The sequence below is a fragment of the Ascaphus truei genome, chromosome 2 (genome assembly GCF_040206685.1).
Source record: "Ascaphus truei isolate aAscTru1 chromosome 2, aAscTru1.hap1, whole genome shotgun sequence".
In the NCBI taxonomy this organism is placed as follows: domain Eukaryota; kingdom Metazoa; phylum Chordata; class Amphibia; order Anura; family Ascaphidae; genus Ascaphus; species Ascaphus truei.
In genome coordinates, this window is record NC_134484.1 from 19,296,198 (window position 1) to 19,323,885 (window position 27,688).

The window sequence follows — 27,688 nt, forward strand, 5'->3', positions numbered from 1 at the left end:
CAGACGCCCTATACTACCAGGGGCAAAGCACCATCCAGAGGTAAGGAGACTTTGCATCGCTGTGAGAAGATCTGCAGTGGATGTTCCCCAATAAAGATCCTGTTCATAATATACCTCAGCCTGAGTATCAGTCCTTTGGCTGAGGGAGAAAGAGTGCAATAGTGAGGGCTGAACTCCAAACACTCTGGAGCCCACTACTGCTGGAGGTGCTAAGCACCATGAGAAGAGCTCAGAGAAGAACCTAAGCCTGTCATGATCTCCACTACATCGCAGATTAGACTCAGCTCTCGTGACCCTAACAGGTATTTCACCACACACTAGGTAGCATAGGATGTGTATCTCCCATGAGGGGGGAGGGGGACAGTGCTACATAAGATTCAATATTCTCCACCTTCTCTGCTTTCTTAGAGATATTGGTGATATGTATTCTTCTTTAACATGAATTATATAGAGGAACTACAAATTGGGAGTTCTCTATAACATCTGTGGTTTTCTGGGTAATATGCATAGATATGAGATTTCACCACCAAAAAGGTTGTCAGTGTATTTTTTTGTTTATAAAAAGTTCAAAGTGTTTTACGGGGCTCGGTGTTGGGGCTTTTGCGGAGCCTTTTAACTTGTCCAGTGTGGCATATCTTCTTCCAACGACACAGCATCATGACGTCATGGTGCCATGTGGTGTTACGTTGTCATGGCAACCTGGCGCCACGTGACAACGCCGCACCATGTGACATCGCGGTGCCATGACAAAGAGACGCTGCAGGAAGAGATGCCGCCGGGCAATCAGTTTCATTGTTGTGGGAAAGAGCGTGGGCCTCTGTAACCGTTAGGTTCAGTGCAGTGGAACCATGTGCACTGCCATGAAGCCGGCCCTGGGAAGAGCACTTAAATACCTCCAAACAGAGTCAAAGTATATTCCTTGTGGATACAATATTGCTAATAATTTTGTTTTTCAATACTGATATTCCTGAATATTATGCATTACTAAATATTTGTGAGGATTCGTGGTACCAACATGAATGATTCCTGACTTCACCGGATGCACCAAGATGGCCACCAAAAGAGGAAGTCTGCCTCAGATTGAAATGTCCATTGGTTGCACCTGGCATTACCCTTTATAAGGCTCTTATTCCCACTCGGTCTTAGCCTGTGCAAGGTCCACTTTACCTTCCTCCTGCTGGGAATCCTTGTCTGCCGTTTTGCCTATGTGCCGGCCTCTGGACCATTCTGCCTCTCATCTGCCTTGACTTTGAACTGTGACCTCGATCATTCTGTCTTCTCCTGCTCCGACCTTGGAACCGTGACTTCAACTAATCTGCTGTACCCTGCCCTGACCTGGGAATCAAACCCTGCTATCCTTACTCATTGAGGACCCAAATCCCAGGTACTGATCGGGTCTGTCTCCTGGACAGTAACACACAATGTACACAAACGTAACAATCTTCAAGTAACTTCCCCATTATTGATGACAGGCTTACAGGTCTGTAGTTCCCTGATTGTGATCTAGCTCCCTTTTTTAAATATAGGCACCACGCCTGCTTTACACCATTCTTATGGTACTGAGCCTGTGGAAATGGAATCCTTGAAAATTAATTGTAATGGTCTGTCCATTACTGAACTTAGCTCCTTACGAAACCTTGGTTGCTTGCCATCAGTTGAGGTAGTTTTAATAACCATAATTTTACCAAGCCACCTTTGCACATCTTCCATGTGTTGTCCAAATGTTTGTGACAGTGATAGAGGAAGAATAGGTGGGAGGACAAGTGGAGATGTCACATGTACGGCTTTCCTGCTTTCCAAAAGTGCATGTCCCAGTGGAATGTTCAAACCAACAAACTCTCCTTGAGAATGTTTCTCAAACAATGTGTCTGTCCTACTATATACTATTGGTAGACAAGCTCACAGTGCCTAGCAAGGATGCACATTTTAAAGCAGCAGTCCAAGCTGCCGTTTAAATATTTTTTTTCCCCTTAATATGTGCATCATATCACACAATGTTAAGTAATTAGCTAAGTTGCCAATCGATCTGTTCTCCTGTGATCTATCGGCGAAGATTCTGCTCGCGGGTTCACTAAATGGCTGTCAGGGAAGCAGAAGAGGACCAAAGATGCAAAAAGGAAGAGGATGTGAGTTTGTAAATGGTTACTATAGAAACAAAAAATGGTTGTTACATTATAATACATTAAAAATGTCACTCAGAGTTATTTAAAAAGAAAAACCAATAGATATGTTAATGGTTTAATCCGCATCGGATGTGAATGTGCCTATCTCTCATTGTAATTTGTTAATCAGTTTTCTATGCAGGACAGTGTCAAATGTTTAACTAAAATCAGTTCCAAACTGACCTATGTTTACTTGCTACAGTATACTGTGAGACAACTTTCCAGATGCAGTCAGTCTTGAGACTATAGTTAGGTCTCATTTGGACTGAAACAGCATTTATCTGCATCATTAACTAGTGTGGAGGTTGCTCTGTTACTTTTTCTCATGTTTTTTAGAATTTGATTATGTTTGTCCTCATCATTGTCCGTTTTGAATACATTTGTATTGTGATACATTTGCACACAACTGTGAGTGCCCTCATTATGTGGAGTTACTGCGAGTACTGTCTCTTAGGAGTTGTGCCCCTTTTTCTGTCAACTTTACAGATGTGTTACATACTGTTAGACGCCTTACCAGTGCTGGAAGATACCATACACCCTATTGATTTCAAAAGGCTGTAAAGTGCCTGTGACAGGGTGAAGTCAACCCCTATCAGTTATGCCTGGGAGACATATGTCTGAGTGCTTCATCCAGCACTCAGAAGGGTTAACTCAGGAGGAAGGTAGGTAATCAGGATGTAAGCTGACACCTGATAGCCAGCAAGGTATAAAATGATGTTGTTACTGGCAGTAGCTGGCTGCCTTATACCAGAGAACTCTGCTATGTGAGATGCTAGCCAGACGGATTCACCAAACTAACTCCTTCAACCAAAGTAAGAATTGTTCATTTGTTTTCCTGACTGCTTAATATACACTTACGGTTTGGTAAATGGTTTAGCCAGCCAGCCTGCTAGATAGGCCTGGAGTGTTAGTCAGATCTCCCAATGTGGAGCAGGATTTGTTTTGGTGTTTAAAGGGACAGTGTACCCACATGTTATGTTATGCTGTGGAGAAATAAAGCTACTGAAAGTTTTCATTATCCCGAAACTACACGTGTGGACTGTTCCCTGACCTCGGCTACAGGCCGTCCTGCCACAGTAAACTCTAGGGAAAGGAAAGGGAAGGGAAGAGAGGTACCCTCGCAACTGCTAAAGATAGGGTCTGTGGTGCTACTATCTGGGGTGAATATGGACTAAAGAATAACTATAAGTATACCGCTCACCCAATAACAATAGTAGTAGCCGGTGCAAAGGGATAGTACTGGCATAGCAAGTAAAAAGGGGGACAACAGAGTGATCTCCCACAGATCCCTTTTGTCACTGCACAGTCTGGCTAATGAAGTATATAGCAAGGAATGGGTACTTCTTGAAGGAATAGGGAGTGAGCAATAGGGGAGACCCTGGTAATCGCACCCAGTGCTAGGGGTAAACAATTACCTAAAACTGCCTTATGGGCAAAACAATAAACTTTTATTGAACATCTATATATACACACAATATGACGGCGCAAAAATGAATGGTAAAAACAACTAAAACACAGGTACGGGTGTATACAGGAGGTGTGTATACAGTGGATAACTACAATTCAAATATATTGATAAACCCTCCTGGTAGAGTCGCAAGGTGGAGAGGATATACAGTTAAGGTGGTAGTAACGGGTATAGTCACTAGAACTGATAGTACTCGTTAGTAAGTAAGCAAGATATACCACCTAAATATAGGGAGGGGTGTGTTGGGAGTATAACGGTTGCTCAGAGTGTATGAAAATGAGATTTTTTTCACGGACCATATTGAGATGTGGTACAGGTTCATCAATGATGTGTTCTTGATGTGGAGAGGACCCATTGATCTCCTCAAGACCTTCATCGATGGACTGAACCAGAATACAAATAATCTCAAACTCACATATGAGATTGGTCCTGACAGAATTAATTTTCTTGACCTAACTGTGCAAATTGGAGAAAATGGGATGATCGGCAGTACCATCTATAGAAAGAGTACTGCGACAAATAGCATACTAAGGGCCACAAGCCACCATCCACCCAACCTTATTAAAGGCATCCCCGTAGGACAGTTCCTACGAATCAAACGGAACTGTACAGACAATACAGAGTTTGAGAAACAAGCCTCATTGATGAGGGAGAGATTCCTTGAACGAGGGTATTCTAAAAATATGATCCACAAGGCATATAAGAGAGCCAAAAACACACCAAGGGTGGATCTATTGAAAGAAAAAATGGAGATCACATCTGCAAAGACGATCAGGTTTATAGGCACATATAATGAACAATGGACTAAAGCAAGGAGTGCATTTAACAGACATTGGCACATCCTTAGGCCGGACGAGGACCTCAAAGAAGTGCTTAAACCATACCCAGAAATGACCAGCCGTCGGTCTAAGAACTTACGAGATAGGTTGGTTAATAGCCACTTTGAGGCCCCTGTCAACAAAACCTGGCTCCCTATGAGGACAGCAGGCAGCTTCAGCTGCAAAAATTTCAAAGCCTGCTCGGTCATAGTGAACGCAAAAACATTTAAGAACTGGGACAACACACGTCAATTTAATATACGAAAGTTTATAAATTGCAAAACCCCAGGGGTCATTTATATGGCAGAGTGCGTTTGCTCTATGAAATACATAGGGAAAACTAGGCGCCCATTCAGGGTCAGGGTCCTTGAATGCCTGGTCAACATCAGGAATGGTGTGGACACTCCAGTGGCTAGGCATGTCAACGAGCACCACCGGGGTGACCACATGGTACTTACCTTCAAGGGCATAGACCAACTGTCCATGGGCATCCGGAAAGGGAACTGGGACCAAGAGTTATTTAAAATAGAGTCCCGATGGATCTACACCCTACAGACCCTGAGCCCAAGGGGTCTAAACGAGGGCTTTGTCTATAGCCCATTTATATAGTCCGCATATGTAGCCTAGACGTTCACCTGAGCCATGTATAGAGGACCTAACCAAGGCCCTGTGACCATCTATTTTATACTATTACCCTAGACCCCTCTGCTGCAACTCCCTCCCCTATCCCTTACTGTATAAATAGTGTTAGCTCATGCAGCCCCTATGTGTTCGTTATATAGTCCATTAATACATAGGCATTCACCTTTAATACCCTCAAACATTGTAATGGACACTGGGGGCAGCATTCTGTCTATACTTACGACTATGATCCTATCCCTCATCTTACGCACGCTAAGTACCTAACTGGTATACAAGAATAGGGAACAGAGTAACCTATCAGAGCTCACGCTCTTCCATAAAAGGTGGGGGCAGTACCTATGCCCCGCCCAGCCTTAAGAAAGCTTTTGCCTAAGCGAAACGTAAGTCGGCAGTGACGTCATTACGTCAAGGGGGCGGGACTAACGCTCGTGATCGGAGCGCGTCCTGTACCCATACTAACTCCCTAACAGAGAGTTTGTCTGAAGCATTGAGCTTGTAACTAGTTTATTTGAGCAGTAATCGTGTGTGTACTGAGACACATTAATTGTACAGAGAGACTTGCCTAGACAAGTAAGAGTACCCCTTTGGAACAAGCACTCATAACATAATTGATACAAGTAGTTAAAAAAGTATGTAGGTAACCTTTATTAGTGTCTGTGGGTAAAATAAGTGAAATACATAAACACTCAACACAATTAAAACACGTATTAAACTGTTTGTCTCTAAGTCTAAGTCATAGACTAATGAAGGTGGTGTTTGAAGGAATATAGTGTGACTGGCACCATATGCAATAAAATCAAAACAAGACAGGAGAGAGGATTTTGATTATTGCAGTATATTATGTGTAGGGTAGGGTGCCTCAGTGTGGTGTGTATATTATAGATGAAAGGGTCTGAAGTGTGTCACATAAATAGAGTGTAAATCACACTGCTTTCAACCACATCTGATTAATATGTTGTTCTCTGACAGTATATAGATGGTGTAATATATTTGGTACTTTTCTTTCTAGATCAATGTAATTTAATACATGATGTGGCCCGTTTGGAATCGGTTTGTCAGAGAAGCCAACAAGAAGTTAATAAATTTCCTTCAATACAACGCTGGGTAATGTCAAATATCAAAAAGGGAAAGGAAGGCTACTACGTAGCTAGGGGTGGTGAGGCTAAATAGTGGAAACTATTGGTATATAGTGATACTTATATAGTTTCCCCCTAGTCAGTAATTATTACAATAAAGATATAGCCTCAAATGAGCTCGACAGAATTCACTTGATGAATAAATAGTGAGATAAATAGCTGCTCATGTCCCCTGTGAAGGTAGCAAGTGTGTTCATAGATAGGCTAGCTGATATCTCTGAAATAATGAGGCCAATTATAAAGGGTAAACTTCAGCTGCCTATAGGATAAAAATCACTCTATATCTGCAGACCTCTATATGTGGTATAGGTGGGTGATTACTATATATATTGGCCGCCCTGTTGGATCAGTCCATGTGAAAGTTGTAAATGGGCTGGCTGTATTAACATAGATAAGTTTGTCACAGTAATCACTTATCATCTAGGGCAAATGCGCCCTGTCTGCTGGTTATAGGTGACTAGGTATAATCTTGATGGTGCCCCGCAGCCGCTATAGCGTACCCTCTACAATTCAAGGGGGCTGTGGGGGGGCTGCTGTCTCGGAGCGTTTAGTTCCTGCTCCCGAGTGGCGGCATCTGTTTAGTCTCCGCCCGGCATGGTGTATTCATAAACACCGCTATGTAATCAACTGCCGGGTGGAGCTCGAATATGAAGCTGCGGCTATTACTCCGCGCTCTACAAACAGATGTCGCCGCACCAATGCGCGTGCTGACGTCACAAAGGACCGCCCACCGACGTACGTTTCGCGTCACACTGACGCTTTCTCAGAAAGCGTCGGTGTGACGCGAAACGTACGTCGGTGGGCGGTCCTTTGTGACGTCAGCACGCGCATTGGTGCGGCGACATCTGTTTGTAGAGCGCGGAGTAATAGCCGCAGCTTCATATTCGAGCTCCACCCGGCAGTTGATTACATAGCGGTGTTTATGAATACACCATGCCGGGCGGAGACTAAACAGATGCCGCCACTCGGGAGCAGGAACTAAACGCTCCGAGACAGCAGCCCCCCCACAGCCCCCTTGAATTGTAGAGGGTACGCTATAGCGGCTGCGGGGCACCATCAAGATTATACCTAGTCACCTATAACCAGCAGACAGGGCGCATTTGCCCTAGATGATAAGTGATTACTGTGACAAATTTATCTATGTTAATACAGCCAGCCCATTTACAACTTTCACATGGACTGATCCAACAGGGCGGCCAATATATATAGTAATCACCCACCTATACCACATATAGAGGTCTGCAGATATAGAGTGATTTTTATCCTATAGGCAGCTGAAGTTTACCCTTTATAATTGGCCTCATTATTTCAGAGATATCAGCTAGCCTATCTATGAACACACTTGCTACCTTCACAGGGGACATGAGCAGCTATTTATCTCACTATTTATTCATCAAGTGAATTCTGTCGAGCTCATTTGAGGCTATATCTTTATTGTAATAATTACTGACTAGGGGGAAACTATATAAGTATCACTATATACCAATAGTTTCCACTATTTAGCCTCACCACCCCTAGCTACGTAGTAGCCTTCCTTTCCCTTTTTGATATTTGACTTTACCCAGCGTTGTATTGAAGGAAATTTATTAACTTCTTGTTGGCTTCTCTGACAAACCGATTCCAAACGGGCCACATCATGTATTAAATTACATTGATCTAGAAAGAAAAGTACCAAATATATTACACCATCTATATACTGTCAGAGAACAACATATTAATCAGATGTGGTTGAAAGCAGTGTGATTTACACTCTATTTATGTGACACACTTCAGACCCTTTCATCTATAATATACACACCACACTGAGGCACCCTACCCTACACATAATATACTGCAATAATCAAAATCCTCTCTCCTGTCTTGTTTTGATTTTATTGCATATGGTGCCAGTCACACTATATTCCTTCAAACACCACCTTCATTAGTCTATGACTTAGACTTAGAGACAAACAGTTTAATACGTGTTTTAATTGTGTTGAGTGTTTATGTATTTCACTTATTTTACCCACAGACACTAATACAGGTTACCTACATACTTTTTTAACTACTTGTATCAATTATGTTATGAGTGCTTGTTCCAAAGGGGTACTCTTACTTGTCTAGGCAAGTCTCTCTGTACAATTAATGATCCTCTCACCCCTGGCACCTAACCACAGACAGTAGCTAGAGCTCTCTATCCCTCCCCCCTTATTCCCCATTACTGTACTGAGACACGAAACATTAGCCAATGTTTGTATAGCTACCTAGCAATACCACGATCCCTGCCTTTTTATGCTACCAGCTTCTCACATTGTTTTTATTGCTTTAGACACTACAATTTTTATTTTTTTTACCTACTGGACCCACGGTCACTTGTCTATAGCAGATGTACTCTCTAAGATATCTGCGTCAAGGTAGAAGCCAGTGAGTGTGTGTGAGTGCTTTAACACTGCTGCGGTGCTCTGATTTAGCAGCACCACCCAAGGAATATAGCAGCGACCTGCTGATCTGGATAACCCTATTACTGGTGATCATGGTCTGTCCCTGTGCGAGCTTATAATGGTGAATACTTACCTGATATACTTACCTGTGTATACCGTGTGACCGGTATATATAACACCACTCACCACTACCTTGAGGCTAAACTACTGATAGCCACATGTGGCTGTGGCTGTGACAAACACTAACCGACACAGATTCCAGTGGGTGTTGATAACATCTAGCTTTACCCTGCACATATCATCAAGGGATCAAGGGTAGCAGCCTACACTATACACGTGAGACCTGGTATTTTTTACTTTTGCTGCGCTTCTTTGGCTCACATGAGTCTCAATCACCTTGGTACTTAGCGTTCCATATATTTTAGTCTGAGTTATGACTCTAATAAATGGTTTTTAACGTGCACACTTCACACATCATTGCACACCCCCCCATCCCTGTTCCCTGTATATTGTGCATCTGTTGCGTCCTGCCACAGTGCCAGATTTCAAAAGGCCTGTAAAGTGCATGCAGCTCCATAGTGGTAACCCTTCATTAACTGATACAATTGTTAAAAGATTAAAAATACTCACAAATTATAGAAAAGCCCTCGTCAAAAGATAAATACGTAGCAACGGTTCGTAAAGCTTCCTTCCAAGAGTATCATGAATGCGTGTAGCTCCATCCCTCATACGCAGTTGTAACACCCTTGCAAGGGATGCTTCTATGTATGCATGCTGCCCCTGGGATGGTTTCTCCCTGCAGTGTGCTAATGAGTCACTCAATGATAAACATACCGTCGGGCCAAAAATGGTGACTCAGGAAGAGGAGGGACTAAGGGGAGAGTGTCCTAAGTTTCCCTGCCAGGGCACAAGGGGGCAAGACTGCTCAGCGGATCTTGGTGACACGGTCACAGACAAGTGGTGTCAGAGCGGAGGAACAGCCTACCAGACCAAGGGAGGCGTGAGCAACTGCAGCGGGGATTCTCATTACTCACAAAGGGTACCGGAGTGTTTGTGAAGACACAGGCTTTTTACATAAGAGCTCCAACTGTGTTACGGCACCGTGAGGGAGTGTATAAGAGGTTACATAGTTACATAGTCACATAGTTACATAGTCGATGAGGTTGAAAAAAGACGTAGGTCCATCAAGTTCAACCTATGCTAAATTCAGACAACAGATACTTTATTCTATATCTATACTTACTTATTGATCCAGAGGAAGGCAAACAAAAAAACCCCATTAAGGGGAAAAATTAATTCCTTCCTGACTCCAAGAATTGGCAATCGGATTAATCCCTGGATCAACATCCTTCCCATGTATACTTATTTGGTATATCCCTGTATACCTTTCCCATCTAAAAAGATGTCCAACCTTTTTTTGAACACATCTATTGTATCTATCATCACAGTCTCCATGGGTAATGAATTCCACATTTTAACTGCCCTTACAGTAAAGAAGCCTTTCCTTTGTTGCTGGTGAAATCTCCTTTAATTAAATTAATCCTAAATTTAGACAATAGATACTTTATCCTATATCTTTACTTACTTATTGATCCAGAGGAAGGCAAACAAAAAACCCCAGTGTCATATCATCCAATGATATCTCATAAGGGGAAAAATACATTACTTTCTGACTCCAAGAATTGGCAATCGGATTAATCCCTGGATCAACATCCTTCCCATGTATACTTATTTGGTATATCCCTGTATACCTTTCCCATCTAAAAAGATGTCCAACCTTTTTTTGAACAAATCTATTGTATCTGTGTATAAGATGTTAAAAACTCTCTCACTTTAACAGACCTTAAAAAACACATCCTAGATTGTAGGTCTGCTAGCTGATTGAAAAGGAGAGGTTTAAAACGCAGACCACAGGTGTTTCATCACTGTGCGCGACTTCATCAGTGATGAGCTTGTTCCCAAATGTTAGCTGTTAAAGTAAGAAAAAGACAAGAAGGACAAAAAAGATGATTAGAATTGGCACAGACATAGTAAGCCATACAGCCATATCAACCTAAATATATAAGTTAATGTCACGGTAGAGAAGGTCTTTTAACACATTTACTGGGGTCTGGAGTTTGATATGTAGCGTTTCCTAGGTGCAGGGCACTCGCTTGCAAGGGCTTACCCTGATCCTTGTTCTGGACGTCCTGGACCGAGATGCAGCAGAAAATTCTGACTGGGACCAAGTCCCTATAGTTCTGGAACTGTTTTCGGCATAAAATCCTGACAGCAACCGTTACTTCGATTTGTAGAACTTGGCTGAAAAATACGGGACTTAGTCTCTCCGAGGCAGGCTTTTCTAGCCTGTTGCTCTGCTATTTCGAACAGACCATCTTTGAAAAGCCCGCCCTAGCTTCATCGACTCAAGTCACAGAATGGTCTGGTTCTCTGACTTGGCCATTTCCTTACATACACTCTGCTAAGCTATCCTTAGCATGGAGGTAGGAGGAGCAACCAGGGTGTGGGAATTCCTCCCCACTAGCCAATAGGAATAGGGGCTCATCCTTTGGCTGACATCAGAGGAGGAGGCGTGCCAAGCCAGCTCGAAAAGCCGGGTGAGGGGGAAATATGATTTAGCCAATGGGAGAAGCTAACTCATTGCCTCCCGCTGGGCAGGCTCCACCAAGTGTGGCAAATATAAAAGTTGTCCCCGTAGGGTGCCCTTTGTTCTCCGGACTTGGCAATTCACCCTTCCTCGCCCACCAAACGGTCTTCTCACCTCTGGACATCCTCTCCTCTTTGAACTACAGACACTATACAGACATGCCGGCGTCTATGCTGATGCCCTAGCTGACTGTATATAGAGTTGTATAGCAAATGTCTAAAACCTTATAAAGTACACAGGGATTGCTTTTTGTTTTTGTTTTTACACTTTAATAAGGTATACATATTGGGGAACATTATACTTATACGGGAAATGGATTTCTGATATTTGGGCTTGAAATCAAGGAGTCTGGGGGACACTGGGTTGCCCCGGTGTAATTAACCCCACGTACCGGCAAATCATGCCTGCTCGCCGGGGAGAATTAAAGGACTACCGGTAACTTCAGCCCCCAAACTTGCCAGTACTTTGCAAAAAGGGCAGAAGTTGCTTCCCGGTTTGCACGGAGCAGGCGCTAACCTCACACCTGAGCTCCTTAGCATACCGGGACCAACCCCTTACCTGGCGGCACTAATGTGGGGTTTGGCCACCAAGTGTGAAGTACTTAACACCGGTATCTGGCACTTACAATATCCCGGCCATCCTAACACCTAGGATTGCTGAGGTTTTTCAACTCCGGACTTCTCATAGACATTGAGGCCCCAACTCTGCAGGGTGCCTCTGAAGTACAGAGTTGAAAAATCCCTCAGCTCATTCACCCTTAACATATTTGCATGCTAAAGGGTTTTTTCCCGGGCTGACAGAAAAGTTTCCCATCTTTACATTTAAAACCACCAGTACAATACAGTTTATTAATAAAAGTATGTTTGGCTTATGCAACTATGATAAACCTTATACTGTATATATGTGTATGTTTTCTTACTCCCTAGCTGCACTCCAAAAATTAAAGTGCTAGCTCACTCCTAGCACGAGTTAGCTACTTAATTGAATGGGGTTGTGATGTGCTTTGCGGTTTAACCTACTTCTCATGCCAATTTGAGGTTCCTCTTCAAGTTAAGGGGCTAACAAGGCGACTGATACATTTTGACAGAAAAGCACTTCAGCTAAATCACAAACTACTTATCCAATTGACCTTCCGGTTGAGAGGTCTAGGGCTTAGAAAGTGATCCCTATACTTCAAAGCGGCCACCTATACTTAGCCACGCTTCTTCAATCAGTGCTTGGTTTAGCGCTTGAAGCTCCCCCTTGTGTCGCAAAACCAATTGGGACAGTTTACATATATTTATATCACTGCAGCTATGGACTGAGCTTCAAAATGGGGACAAGAAAGATGGTGTAGGGGAAAACATGTCAGTGTAGTGCACATACAGTTAACTCCTTCAGTCCCAACGCGATTTAGGGTTAATCAGCCAGGTATAATGCCTTTATTAGTGGCCTGATTAACGCCCTATCGCCACACACCGAAAAGATTTTTAGTTTACGATACTGCTGTAGGGGTGGGGATTCAGTTTTGGGCCCACCCAATTGCTGTATAGCCTTGGCTAGCAGTTGTATATTTCCTATTCTACTGGAACAGGGGCTGCCTACGCTTAAGCGCCAATTAGAACATGATAGGGCACTGATGTCATCCCCACAAAGACTCTCTGGGAGTGAGTCGGACATTTGCAGAGCAACCTCTTGTAAGACTATGTGAGAACTGGCGGGTTCTGATTTAACAGGTATTTCGGGGTAGATAACCGGACAACGTGGACCTGTCGCTTCCCGGGAGCCACAAGTTGGACGGGGCTCCTTCTTCTGTTATATCATGTCCTACACTCACTAACACAGAGCACCACACCCTGTCTGCGTCTTTGCGGCGGTCCAGGACTTTTACTGCACCCCGAATGTTTGGGTGCTGCTTCAGGGCCACTCGTTTATCATAGGAGAGGGTGTCAATGGGGACCCGTCCCACAGCCAGCATTTGGAGAGGTGAGGCTTGCATCTCCAGGGCACATTGGTAAACCTCTTGCCGGGATGATAGCGTGAGCGACATAATTTATGACTGAGTTCGGGTACCCCAGGTCTGAAATCTCAGCAGCGCCGCTAAATGTAGCCCTGTTTCCCCCTGAACACAGAAAGCTACCGGTGCTGCTCTTTTACCTGTTGGCTCCAAGGAGCCTAAGCCTCTGCCATGGAGAGCCTGGGGTGAATTACTTACAATATGGTGCTGCGCCTCCACCTGTGGGGGATCCCAACGGAGTGAGAGTTGCCTTTCACAGGACACAATCACAATGAATACAGACAAGAATAAACTGAAATGGCATTTACTGAACATAGATACCTCTTACCACTCTATAATGCCTAAGAGTCAATTACCCATGACCCATACAAGGCGTACCCCCACCACCGTGTACCCCACACTTGTCCACAGTACAACCCTTCACACCATTGTCCTGTGTTTAGCGCTGCCACTATGTGTGAGTACTTTGTTGGTGCACTTATTAACGATACCTGCCCAGTGCTCCAGCACCTGGGCCCATAGATATCTTCGTAAAGGATCCGCCGATCCATGGTCTCCTCAGCAACGTCCTGGACTCCGCAAAGACAATCGTCCCTGAAGGGTGTCCCACCCAGATAATCTCTCTCTCTCTTTAACTAGGCCTGGTCCCAGACCTCTCCTCAGGGTATGCAGCGTCCGCTGTGTCCCTCGCTCTCACTACTGTGCTAATGGGGTAGGTTCCCTATCCTAGGGCCTGTCCCTACAGCAGCCACAAGCTCAATGGTGTCTCAGGGCCTATCTGGGGCCTAGGTGGGGGGGGAGGGTGCTGGCCTTTTGCAGAAGCTACTTGCACCACCTTACCCTTTCCCTTCCTGGCACCTACTGACTCACTTCCTGGCAGTGCATTAATTGTATTTCTTCCGGCAGGAGAACTAGCCATGCTATTGGCTCCCTAGCGTCAAATGGTGGTCTTGCCCCAGAGCACAATTGGGCTTGTAGTCCCCGCATACCCTCTTTAACAATGGCGCCATGTGCACCTGTACCACTGCGCATGCGCTTCTTCTATCATGGCCGCCGCGACCTCTTGAAGGCCCTGCCGTTTCAAACGCTGCATCACGCAAGCACAAACACACCGCGGTTGCGCGCGCACCTTCAAGATGGCGGAGCCCTACGGAGGGGCCCGCCGGTGGCCCCGGTGATCCCATAACCAGTACAACAGGAAAAAAGATTGGTGTATATAGCGCTAAAAATAAACAAATAACAATTGAGTGCAATACTAATGAACAACAATATGAATTACCATATAAATAATGATAAATAGCTAAATGGGGCAAGGCTGCCAGGAATACTAACCCAAACACAGTTAGTGAAAAACACAAAAAAAACAATACAGACCGGCGCCTCAAAGTCCAAATGGAAAGAATATGAATGAGTCCAAAGTTTAGCTGCAATGTCCAATGGAGGATGATCCAATCGTTAGACAGCAGACTCCACAGCAACAACCATGATATATAGTGCAGGGGAGACAAGAGAAAAAATCATAGCGTAACAAGGTATGAACTGAACATATAACACATAGACATAGACAAACAAGCACATACAACAATAACAGATAGGCTGACTAATAAAACAGAGAATTTATTTAACACAATAAAATGCAATGAACCAGTGAAGAGCAGGTCTGGGATCCGGTGTGTAAAACCGGAATCCTACTTACAAGAAATACAAAAGGTACAGGCAGGTGTATGTGGTGAGCATGGTCCGGCGGCAGCTGTTGGTGGACACGTGGCACTCAGGGAAGACTGCAGGCACCTCTTCTGCCCCTTGCCAATAACCCTCTGGGCCAGTTTGAAATTGAACTCACAATATTGTTAAACAAAGGCCTTGAGGAAGGAGCAATAACACAACAAGAACTAGAGTTTTTGGACACAAAGTTTTCGCGTACTCCAATTTTTTACTTCATCCCTAAAATACATAAAAGCATTACACAACCCCCTGGTAGACCTATCATTTCAGGTATAGGATCACTAACTTCTAATTTATCATTATTTATAGATCACCACCTTCAACCCTTGGTTCACCAGGTCAGATCCTACTTGCGTGATACCACACACATTCTCCAGATACTGAGAGATGGGTACACATCTGAGTACACATGGGTAACAGCAGATGTTACATCACTGTATACCACTATAAACCATGTGAAAGGCTGTCAGGCCATATCACGCAAGTTAAAATCAGACGTCACCACATCCCCAGCACTTAAAACATTTTTAGTAGATAGTATTAATTTTATTTTAACACACAATCACTTTCAATTTAATTCACAATTCTTTTTACAGATCTGTGGAATGGCGATGGGCACGAGGTTTGCCCCGAGCTCTGCGAATCTTTTTATGGACAGTTGGGAAGAAGATTACATTTGGAACAACTGTCCTCTCGGGGCTCACCTTGTGCTCTGGCGCCGTTTCATAGATGATGTCATATTTGTTTGGTCAGGAAGCCAGGTACAGTTTGAATCGTTTTTTAATTATTTAAATTCTAACGATAGGGATCTTAAATTCACTTTTATTCATCATAAGGAACATATAGAATTTTTAGACCTCAATATATAACATTAGTGATAACCGAATAGAAACAAAAACATATTTTAAATCGGTTCAGGCTAACAACTACCTCAGGGCAGACAGCCAGCACAATCCAAGCTGGATCCGGAATATTCCTAAGGGTCAGCTCACCTGTCTGAAGCGCAACTTCTCAAATCCAGGAGTTTGCGCTTCAGGCAGATGAGCTCAAAGATAAATTCCGTGATAGAAGGTACCCAGAGCATCTATTCGAGGAAGCGTTCCTTCAGGTGGACAAAATTGAGAGGGCCACCTTGTTAGAATATAAAAGTAAAAATCAAGTAAAAGAGATAGAACAGAACAGTAGGGTGGCCTTTGTCACCCAATATAATGAGATGGCACCAAAAATCCGCCAGATTTTTAATAAACACTGGCCTATGCTCCTGTGTGATAATACTCTATCAAAATGCCTTCCAGATAAACCAAAAATTATTTTTACAAAAGCATCAAATATAAAAACACGTTTAGCTCCTAGTTGCCCTCTAGATAACTCAAAACTAAAAACAGGCAGCAAGAGCAAGGACTTTTTTAAATGCACACATTGTACGGCTTGCACATTTAGTAATAACACTAAAACCTTTAAATCAAACGTTACTGATAAAACATATACCATTAAAACATTAATAAACTGTCACTCCACCTTTGTGATATATTTATTACAGTGCCCTTGTGGCTTACAATATGTAGGTAGGACTGGCAGATGTTACCAGAGAAGGGTATATGAACACATTTATAACATCAAGCGAGGTTTAACTATACATAGGGGCCTATGCAGAGAGCAGCGAATTTTAAAAATGGCGAATTTCATAAAAAGGACCTTTTTTGGAGAGTTTTAATCTCCATATGCAGAAAAGTGCGAATTCTGCTATGTTTAACATGGATGCGTCTGGCGAGTTTAAATTGGCGAGATGCGCGCTTCGGAAACATGTAAAAACAAATTCGCGCCTTTTTTTTTCCCTTTGCAATGGCCGCGAGCGCCAGTTTTTTTTGGCGAGGCAAAACGGAGACAATCGCGCCATTTTATTGGCGCGAACAGCCGCTAGATGCCGTTCGCGCCTCTCTGCATACGGATATATTTTAAACTGGCGAGATTGCGGTTCTCGCCAGCCGCGAGGCGAGTTTTACAAATAGAAATGAAAAATTGGCGCGATTTTCGGAAATCTCCATTTTCTGCTGTTTTCTGCGCGATTATCTCCAAAAAATGGCGAATTTCGAAAATTCGCTGCTCTCTGCATAGGCCCCATAGTGTTTCGCACCATTTTAGTATCTACCATAACAAAAGTCCCATTGGACTAAGATGCCAAGCCATAGAAACTGTGCAGGCAAATTGGAGGGGGGGAAATCAATTAAATCAGATCAGTAGGCGTGAAGCCTACTGGATCTATGAATTAAAGACTCTCTCACCTAATGGTCTCAACATTGATTTCGATCTAGGCGTCTTTCTTAAATAATTTTAAATTATATTTTAATATGTATATTTATATAAGTTGATATAATGGTTTTTATAATGTTTTTATAACTATGAGTCTTAATATAGTGTTTTTAAATAATTAGGTTTCTAATAAATTGAATTTCTAAATATATTTAAATATTTCTAAATAAATATTATTCGAATATTTTGTAAAATAATCATTTAAACTCATAATATAGCTTTTTAAATTCTATTTAAAAAGACGTGGATATATAAAGGTATCAAACAGCATCATTTGTAACTTGTATGTGATAGTGCCATTAAGTTTACAAAGTGCAAACCTATGTTACATCGATATAGGATGGATCAGTATATTGACAAATATGTCATAATGTATGCTATAGATACAGAACAAATTCTTTGTCTGTTAGGATATTTTAGGTATGATGTGTCATTTATGTTTTTTCGTGTGTTTTTTATGTATTATATGTCTGTTTTATATGTATGTTAGGCTGCTTTTGCACAGGACATGACTGACAGGAGCTCTAACCAATCATGGCCACCACAAGTTTATTCAATAGGCATTTTTCCAACCAATGGTGTACTCCTTGTCAGTATATAAAGACTCCATGAACTGTGTCAATACCCCCTGAAGAAGTGCGCATGCGCACGAAATGCGTTGGGCCTTTCAGAGTTGCATTTTGGCATTGAACTTGAATAGGAGCAGACCCCTGCAAGAATCCATCAGGCTACAGTTAACAGGAGAAGTGAGTTCCGGAAAGTGGTCCCGCCCACAGTGACGCATTTCCGGTCGCGGACGGAAGGCATCGTGAGAAGTTGCCTGCAGTGACGCCCAGTCTGGTATCGATCAGAAGAGGTGCCTGCAGTCTTCCCTGAGTGCCACGTGTCCACCAACAGCTGCCGCCGGACAACGCTCACCACATACACCTGCCTGTACCTTTTGTATTTCTTGTAAGTAGGATTCCGGTTTTACACACCGGATCCCAGACCTGCTCTTCACTGGTTCATTGCATTTTATTGTGTTAAATAAATTCTCTGTTTTATTAGTCAGCCTATCTGTTATTGTTGTATGTGCTTGTTTGTCTATGTCTATGTGTTATATGTTCAGTTCATACCTTGTTACGCAATGATTTTTCCTCTTGTCTCCCCTGCACTATATATCATGGTTGTTGCTGTGGAGTCTGCTGTCTAACGATTGGATCATCCTCCATTGGACATTGCAGCTAATCTTTGGACTCATCCTTATTCTTTCCATTTGGACTTTGAGGAGCCGGTCTTTATGGTTTTTCCTCCACTCTAAGGAAGGTAAGGGAGGGGGAACCGGGAGACAGGGGAACCGGAGGGACCTAGCTACCAATATATGTATTTTCTATGTATAGAAATTTGAAGGAACATGTGTCAAGAGAAAAAAATAAGCAACCAATTGAGTTAACATATATAAATATATTTAAATGTATCTAAATTTGACAAAAACAAACCAATAATCTTAGGAAAAAGCGGCTCTGACTGACTCTGGCACTGAGTTTGAAGCAGGGGAACCTGGTTCAATTCCTCGTGTTGGCTGCTTGTGACATTGGGTAAGTCACTTTATCTCCCTGTGCCTCAGGCACCAAAAACATAGATTGTAAAATCTAAGGGGCAGAGACTGTGTCTGCAAAATGTCTCTGTAAAACTACCAGCGCTATACAAGAACAAACAATGAATATTATTATTAGAATTACATTAGAAAAGCAATGAAAAAGTATACAGAAAAATAGAGCTACAATCTAAAAAGATCTACCAGGCTGACACCTAAGCAAAGAGAGACTGAATGTTTTGGGCAAAAAAGAATCGTTCATCATGACTCTGCCACTTGGATAATGTATCATTTATTTTTTGTACAGTACATGCTGATTGCTTTTCATTTATACTGAGACATTGGCATTTATAGTCTTGACTTTCATTGTACTTTCTATGTAACCACATTGTACTGATGTAATTAGATCAGCTGGATGTGAACGCAACACAAATTAATTACTATGGTTAAATGTCCTTTAAATAAGCTGTTGACTGAAAGCTCCACTATTTCTTGAGAAAGTCGCCATAGCGACGAAACGCGTTGGGTGGAGCATCTTGATCATTACGGAGTTAGGTGAGAGCTTGGCTGAAACACGACACTCGTATTCATAATATTCATGGAAGGAAGATTTACAAACGGTCTCCACGCCTTTTCCTATTGACGAGCGCTTTATATACTCTGCGAGTATTCTTCATCTTCTAACAGTTGTATCGATTAAGTAAGTAATCACAATATGGAGCTCCATGTGCTTTTAATTTTCTTCTAGCTTCTTCTGTGAGACTTGGTCTGTCTAAAGTGGCTGCAGCACACTTCCGAGGACTTTGGATAGACTATTAACCTATGAACATTGGACATATACAGTACATTTTATTATTTAGGACTTTTCCTTGGACTTATTTTTAAATTCACAATGTATTTATTACTTTTTATTGCCATTGTCATTTGTGTATGTGGGGACAGTAGTTTATTATTTATTTTTATTTTCACTAGCGGTATATATTAACATATCAGATTAGTGCTGATTTTCTATCTCACCTGTTAATAGTGACTGGTTGAATAGGTCTTCTCGTGGTATTGTAAGCCCGTTCTTAAGATCTTTTAATATGTATGGATGTATCCTGTCTGTCTACAGTACAATGACATTAACCACTTTCAGTTTTGAAAGTTCTATTAGCCCCTTTTCCTCTGTAAAATCGATTTGTGTCTACTTTCTTCTCCTTTATATTCTTGTGCTTAACTGTGGTCCATCACAGTCACCTTCTGCTGTGAAACAGAGTGGGAAGAGTTGTTTCACACACATATGATAATAAGAATTATTACGTCTGTGGGACGCTTTCCGAAGCTCCAACAAATAAACAGGTATCAATCAGCGTGAACTGCCATTCAAGTCATCCTTGGAACAGTGCTCATCTCAAAACAGGAAGCGGACACGCAGGGCTGAGGTAGGATATAGCATCGCTGCCCTGATCGGAGATACAGAGTCCTGAATGAGGATAGTGATGTGGGGGTCACAGGCTGGGTCGAGCCTGGATGCAGGCAAACAGGATCAAAGCAACTTCCTGGAGGACGTCCAGCCTATTTATAGACAGGTTGCCAGTAGTCAAGATGACCACTGCATCCTCAGTGTGGGCGGAAGTATAAAGTCTCAAGCACTGGAATTGGCGTGAGAACTTGGACACAGACCACTCTGAAGCCTCACAATCCTGCCTTCTCACTCCTCTTTCTCCCGCCTACAAGACTTCTCCCATGCTGTCCCCTCTCTCTTGTATTCCCTACCACATACCTTTAGACTCTCCCCCAGCTTCCAGTCATTTAAATCACCTCTTCAAGGAAGCTTATGTAACGGGTATTCCCCCTACCCCTACCCCAATCGCAGATAGAGTGCATGTGAGGGGGAACCTATATGTTACCAGGTGTGGTACATATACCTGCAGGTTCACAGGAGGTCTGAACCTCCGCTGATGGGAACCTGTGGTGAATCCTATGGAACGATCTTACTTACAGCGCCTCCACCTGTGTAGGATTCTAGGAGTGTAGAATGTCCCCTTACACAGGACCCACATACACAGTAAGCACATACACCGAAGTATATGTAAGAACAGTTTACTGTATACAACATAGAACATAACTCATACATCAATGACAATAACCTTAATGTCACTCCTGTAACACTGGGCCTCTTAGGCCGTAACCCCACACCATATATTCCTGAGTCCCAAGAGTCCCACAACCCCACCCACGTGTAGGACAGCGCTGCCCACTAAGATGAAGTGGTGCACTTGGTAACTTGGATAATACCTGCCCGTGCTCCTGCTACCGGGTGTGCAGATGACCTTTACTTGGAATCCCTTGCTCCAGGAGATGATCCAAGATGCCTCCGCCTCAACGATGGGTCGCTCCCGCATGGAGTGATCCACCTTTGTAATGTCTCTTATCTCTGCTAACGCAGAGGATGTTATACCTTCACTCAATTCACCTTCACAGCAATTCACCTTCACAGCAATTCACCTTCACAGCAATTGCCAGGATAGTTACGTTTCCTTCCTGGACCCTCACTTGTCTAGGTTCTACAGGACCCTGTCCCTACCTCAGGGGAGACCCTGCAGTAACCACAAGCTGGGGGTGAGTAGAACCTAGCTGGGGCCTAATGGGAGACTTCTGGCCTAGTGCAGGAGGCTACTTTCCTCCATGCACAAACACACCCTCCCCTCTCTGTGTCCCAGCTCCTACTCACATTCTCACACTCATGCTCCACTGTAAGCTTCCTGACTCCAGCACGCAACATTGTATCTCTTTTGCTGCAGGAGAATCTGTAAATCCTATTGGCTTCATTGCAGCAGGTGATAGGGGTGAAAGGGCAGTCCCCAGAGGCTGCTGGGAGTTGTAGTCCCTTAGGGGCCTCTTTTACATTTGGGCCGCGTGCGTGAACTGTAATTGCCGCCGCCGCTGCTAACTGCGCATGTGCGAACTGGGGGATGTCCCTGACTATGGAGCGCCTCTTCCCACTCCCTGTAATGGCCATCGTGCCGCTTCTGGGGCTACACTGCGCGTGTGCGAACTTCCGCGCATGCGCGAACACACACAAGATGGGGGCGCCCTGTAGCTGATGTCGCCGTGAGCCCCCGATGACGCGATCACCCCTGCAACTGCCCTCACGCTGTCGCAGGTAAGAGAGAGAGAACCGAATGTCTGGGGAGCCAGAGGGGACCTGGCTACACTTATGTAGCACATCAATAACACCCTCCCCACCAACCCTATTTGTACCAGTTGTATGACTAGACCAAACTCCACCCTAACACCAACATCAACACACCCAAACATTATTGGAACCAGTTGTACAGCTGGACCATACCCCATCCTGAGATGTACTCTGTCTCACAATGAGCAGCCACTTTACCCCTTGTTTCAACATTGTCCTTCATTCCCTCTAGATTGTAAACTCTCACATGCAGGGCCCTCATTACCTCTCTGTATCTGTTTGTGTATGCTTGTTCTTATCTGTTTGGACAGGATTATGTAAATATCAAATCCCTGTATGCCCACTGTACCGTGCTATGGAATATGTTGGCACTTTGCAAATAAACGATAATAATAATAATAATAATAATAATAATAATAATAATAAAGTAAATGGTAGTAAATGCCGATTAGCCTCCGCTGCTTGTTTATATAACTTCATTAATAATTGTTCTCACGTCTGCATGATTTAAAGCAGTAGGTCAAATCTGGCATACAGTAAGTGCATGGCCAAGTGTATCCGGCTTGCTAAAAAAAAAAATCTTACATTTGATGCAACCATTAAATGAACTATTAGCCTTTCACTTATAGCCCCAAGGACGAAACATCACCAGATTTCTTAAATAAATACAATCACTAATTTATACTGGTGTGCTGCATCTTCAGTTAAAAATAAATTAAATAAGTAAGTGAAAAGACTCTTTTAGTACTTGTACCAGTATTCAATGTAAGCTGTATTTATCAGAATAACCATAGGGTGTCATCACTGTGCCATTGTCCTAGTTCAGAGTTTTAGTACAGAACAATAGACACGTGTGCAAACTCCTAGGGGTTTTTTATGGATGGAATTACTAAAACTTTTCCAACTGATTTGTAACATATCTCACCTTCCGGAATAGCTGTAGTTTGTAAGGGGCAGATTACAAGCAAAAGGAGCATTAAAAGAGAACAATAATATGCTCAAAAAAACACGTTGTGCAATCCGCATCTTTACAATAGATTATTTTTATTTATTTTTTTAAAGAAAGACCGAGTATAAAAGTTGTGCTTTCTCTAAAACCAGATATCTGCTTATCTTCTACAGAAAGATAATATAATTTCTCACACGGAACACTAGATGTGCATCTGTGGTGATGAAACTGTGCCTTTGCAGAGGAGAGATATTGTGAGATAGCTGTGCCTCAAAATGTGAGACATTGGTATCTCTAGAAATGAAGATGTTATAATACGTGAATATTGTGACCCGCCCCCCCCCCCAAAGAGACATTTCAGTCTGGGGCTTTTTCTAGTAGCTTCGATGTTATCACCTCCAAATGGAATGTTTTGGCATGACCCTACTGTTCGGTCTGACATTTGTGTTATCACGGTATTCAGAAAGAGTTATCGCAAGCCAGATACCATTACGTAGGAAAATATCATACCGCTCGGGATAGCAGTGTCTTTAGCTGTGTCTTTTTCTAAGTTCTGCCCATATGATCTGCCGCAGTCTGTAAGAGCTGCACAGAGAGAGCTGCACAGAGAGAGCTGCATCTCCCTGCACAGCTCTCACAGGCGATTGCGCTGTTTTTATTTGATTGTAATAACACAGTATTGAAGCAGGGGGTCTCGGGAGCTGAACCGCATTAACCAGCCTCGGGGACCCCCTGCTTCCTGAATTACTGGCCCCGGTAAGGGATGCCGGTATCCCGCAAAATTTAAATGTCCTGTCACGTGAAGCAGGAGATTTAAATAATGCAGGGAGATACCGGCATTCCCCCTACCAGAGCCGGTAACTTGGGAAGCAGGGGTCCCGAGGCGGAAATTAATGGGGTTCAGCTCCGGAGATGCCCCTGCTTCAATACTGTGTTATTAAAATTAAACATAAACAGCTTAATTAACTTAGAGGCTATCCGCAAAGACAGGGGTGGGCAAACTTTTTATGCCGAGCCCCCTTTTCATCCATGAAATTTCTCGGGCCCCCCCTGCCTAATGTAATCAATCACATGAAAAAAAAAAAACCTTTATTACTTTGTACAATGTAAATACAAATTTACAAAGCTTTTTTTATTTTAATGTTGCAGCCAACGGAAGACGTGGAGTATGGAGATGTGGATGACGGTGGTCTTCATCCTGGCGGGGGTAAGTACAACTTTAGTTTACTATATGCTGACTGGGTACTGTTTCATTTTTAATGGCCAAATGCGCTATTATCTAGATCTGGATAATCGGGATCTTGCCCATTGTTGTAATGTATTTGTTGGGGGTTGAGGGGGTGGGTAGTAGGGTGTCCATTCATTGCCATAGGGGTTATCTTTTCTCGCATTGAGGGCATAGGTAACCACACTGGCAATCAATGAGTGTATTGGATAATATTAGTTGTTGTATTGTATTTTAATGTTTATTCGGGGTGGAAGGGGTTGGTGAAGGGGATAGTTGGGTGAAGGGTGAAGGGGATATTTGCCCCGGGGTGGGTGGTAAGGGCAGCAAGAAGGGTTAAACCCTTCATTACCTTAGCAGTAGTAACTGCTAAAGTAATGAAGGTGTTAACTCCTCCCGCAACCCTCCCGATAGGCCTAAACACCCACCACGGGCCAAATACCACCTTCAACCACCCTCTCTTCCCTGAACAAACCGGGCACTGGTATTTAACCCTTTCATTACCTTAGCAGCTAGCCGCTAAGGCAATAAAGCTGTCCGTAAATATATTTGTATTACATAGGATGGAATCAGGGGTCTCCGGAGCTGGTATTGTTGCATGTCAGCTCCAGAGACCCCCGGTTTCAATTTGATGTAGTAAAAATAAATTTTTTCTTCACATCGTGGATCCCATCTCGCCACCTGAAAGGTGAGATCAGCATGTACGAGTTGCCGCTGCGATAAGCATCTCGGCGCAACCTGAATAGCTCGATCTGTACAAAAAATGTGAATTTAAGAATTTTTTTTAACTCCCGGTTTATCTGGGCGGGAGAGCTATTGATCGGGAAGCAGCAGGTTTTCGAGCAAGTTTGGCGTGTTATCTGAGCTTTCTGCATAGCTACACATGCAACCTCGCTCGAGAAGTGCTCAAAACTGTCAATAAGTCAAAGCTACTAGATTAGGGCCCTTAGCATTTGATTGTTTGCAGACAGTGAATCCCCATATACACTGTACACTAATATATCCGACGCGTCTGCAGTATCACACACACCGTCACACATTTTTGCAGGCAGCAGAGCAAGTTCTATTCCAACAGCCTTTTTAGAAATGAAAAGCAGATTTTCATAAATTGCTGATGCTAACAGCACTATATATGAGTATGAGTAACTGGCACGGGGAATAGCTGACCAGATTCGATGTGGTATGGGAGGCATTGGGATTGCCCAAGCTTACGCAAAGTTGGCACTGAGTTGTAAACTGATTTACGGTATCTTCTGCCATAAATAGTGTCTCTATCACCAGGAGACTTCTTATAGCCCCCTGCTGAGGATAAAATATGTCAGCTTGGAAATATTTGGCCTGGATCAGCTGAGTAGTGTAAGGTATTTATTCTGAGAACATTTTGTCCCATGTTTACTAAGCAGTGCTATGCCATAAGACACCTTCAAGCTCCTGAAAGAAACCTCACAGCCTGCTGAAGTTAATTGGCTTTGAAGGTATCTTCTGGAGCCGGATGGGGTCATATGGAATAGGACCACTTAGTAAATAAGATTTTTTTTTTATCTCTGGCTTAGGACAAAGATATCAGCATGTACGTCTACATATGTTCTGTACCCTACTAAAATAGCTCCATGACATATTAGTACACACCTGATTACGCCTTACTTGTACATTTCTAAAGAACAAATATCAAGGTTTCCGGGTAAGTGCTACAGAACCATCTGAATTATGAATAATTGCATCTAAAATGTTTGCATTGTAAAATTAAATGTCACTAGTTATCTTTTCATTTAAAAAAATGCAGAGCGGGATTTCAACCTGCATTATTTAGAAACGTCTTGTGGATATATTCTGATGTAATGATAACAAAGCATGTCAAAGTCTCTACTGCAATTAAATAATGGAAAAGCTATCTGAAACAGCATAAAACCGAATGTTATAGGAGTATATAAGCTATCACTTTTGCTGATAAGATGGTCTTTACACCCTGATCTGAAAAAGGCCATTAAAAATAAGTTACGATAAAAGGGGATGTGCCAAAACGGACATTCAACGTTGCTTGAAGAACTGGACATGGTGGTGTAAATGCAAATAAAGAATCGGCATGCAAAAGAGCAGACAATGTGCTTGTGATGTGACAGGGCCTTAACCCTGTCTAAATAGGGCTCCCAATGGAAATCCTGTATCCGGCTGATGAGTCCAGCAGGGTGCTGGTTAATTGCAGCTACAGACAATTAGCCAGTTTCCATTAGGCTCATCAGTCAGGTATGAGATGAGAAGTAGTGCACAGCCAAAAAACAAAGGAGAAGAGTCCAGGTAATGCAAAAATAGGATTTATTAGGAAGACAATGGCATAGAGGAAAAGCCTCCTATGCGTTTCGTACCTTAGTACTTTATCAAGGATTAAAATACACTTGTGTCCTGCAGTCCTTTTAAATCCCTACTCGGCTGTCCGTTTTGTGCAATATCAACTGTCTCAAGCCGTGGAGAGACACCCAGGGAAGATAACTGATCCATAAGCAAATACTTACTGTACAGAGAAGATTATACAAATAATCAGCTATACACAAATTGCAAAAATTAGAACTGCTGAAAAACAAAACCAACACAACAATGAACAAAGTAAGTCAAACAAAAATAATAAAAACAAACAATAAATACAATCAGAAAATATATCTGAAAGATATCCTCATGCTAAATTTCCAGTTACTCACTAGTTTGATAAATAAATATAATAAAGTGATAAAAATAATAATTAATGTATAAGTGTGTTATGCACAACTGATGACAAAGATAAATCTAAAGAAAGAAAAGAAAGGGGGGTAAATGGGTAAGGAGAGGGAGAAAAGGGGGAAAGGTGGAGGGGGATAGGGAAAAAGGGAATGAATACAAATGTAATTATTAATAATTCTATATCCATAATACATGAATAATAAATTAAATAGAAAAAATATATAAATTCCTTCCACTAGAACCCGTATTGCAGCCGCAGGACCTACTCGACTGTAGGTGTCCGGTTGGGGTGCCTCTTCGAGGCTAGGCACAGGGGCGCTCTCCAAGGAGGTGGAGGGCTGTTCCATCATTTAATCTGTGAAAGCCAGGGCCCCAGGGGTGGGGGTGCTTAGCTTTGGACAGTTCTTGGAAAAGTGGCCTTCTCATTTGCAATTATAGCAGCAGGGTACCTCAGGTCGCACCGTGTCATGGGAGACCAGGCAATTAAACCTTTAAACTGGGATCATTCATTGAGCAAAACCAATAAGTAAGACAAATTGTCATTTATTCCATTGAAACAGACGTACACACCGTGGATTACAATTATACAGAGGAAAACACACTTATTGGGGGTCTGGGCTACAAAACTAACGTTTCCTAGTTGATATAGCACAGAAAACAAGGTCGTTACCAGTCCTTCAGATAATCGGGACTAAGCCCGAAAAGTCCTGGAACTGCTTTC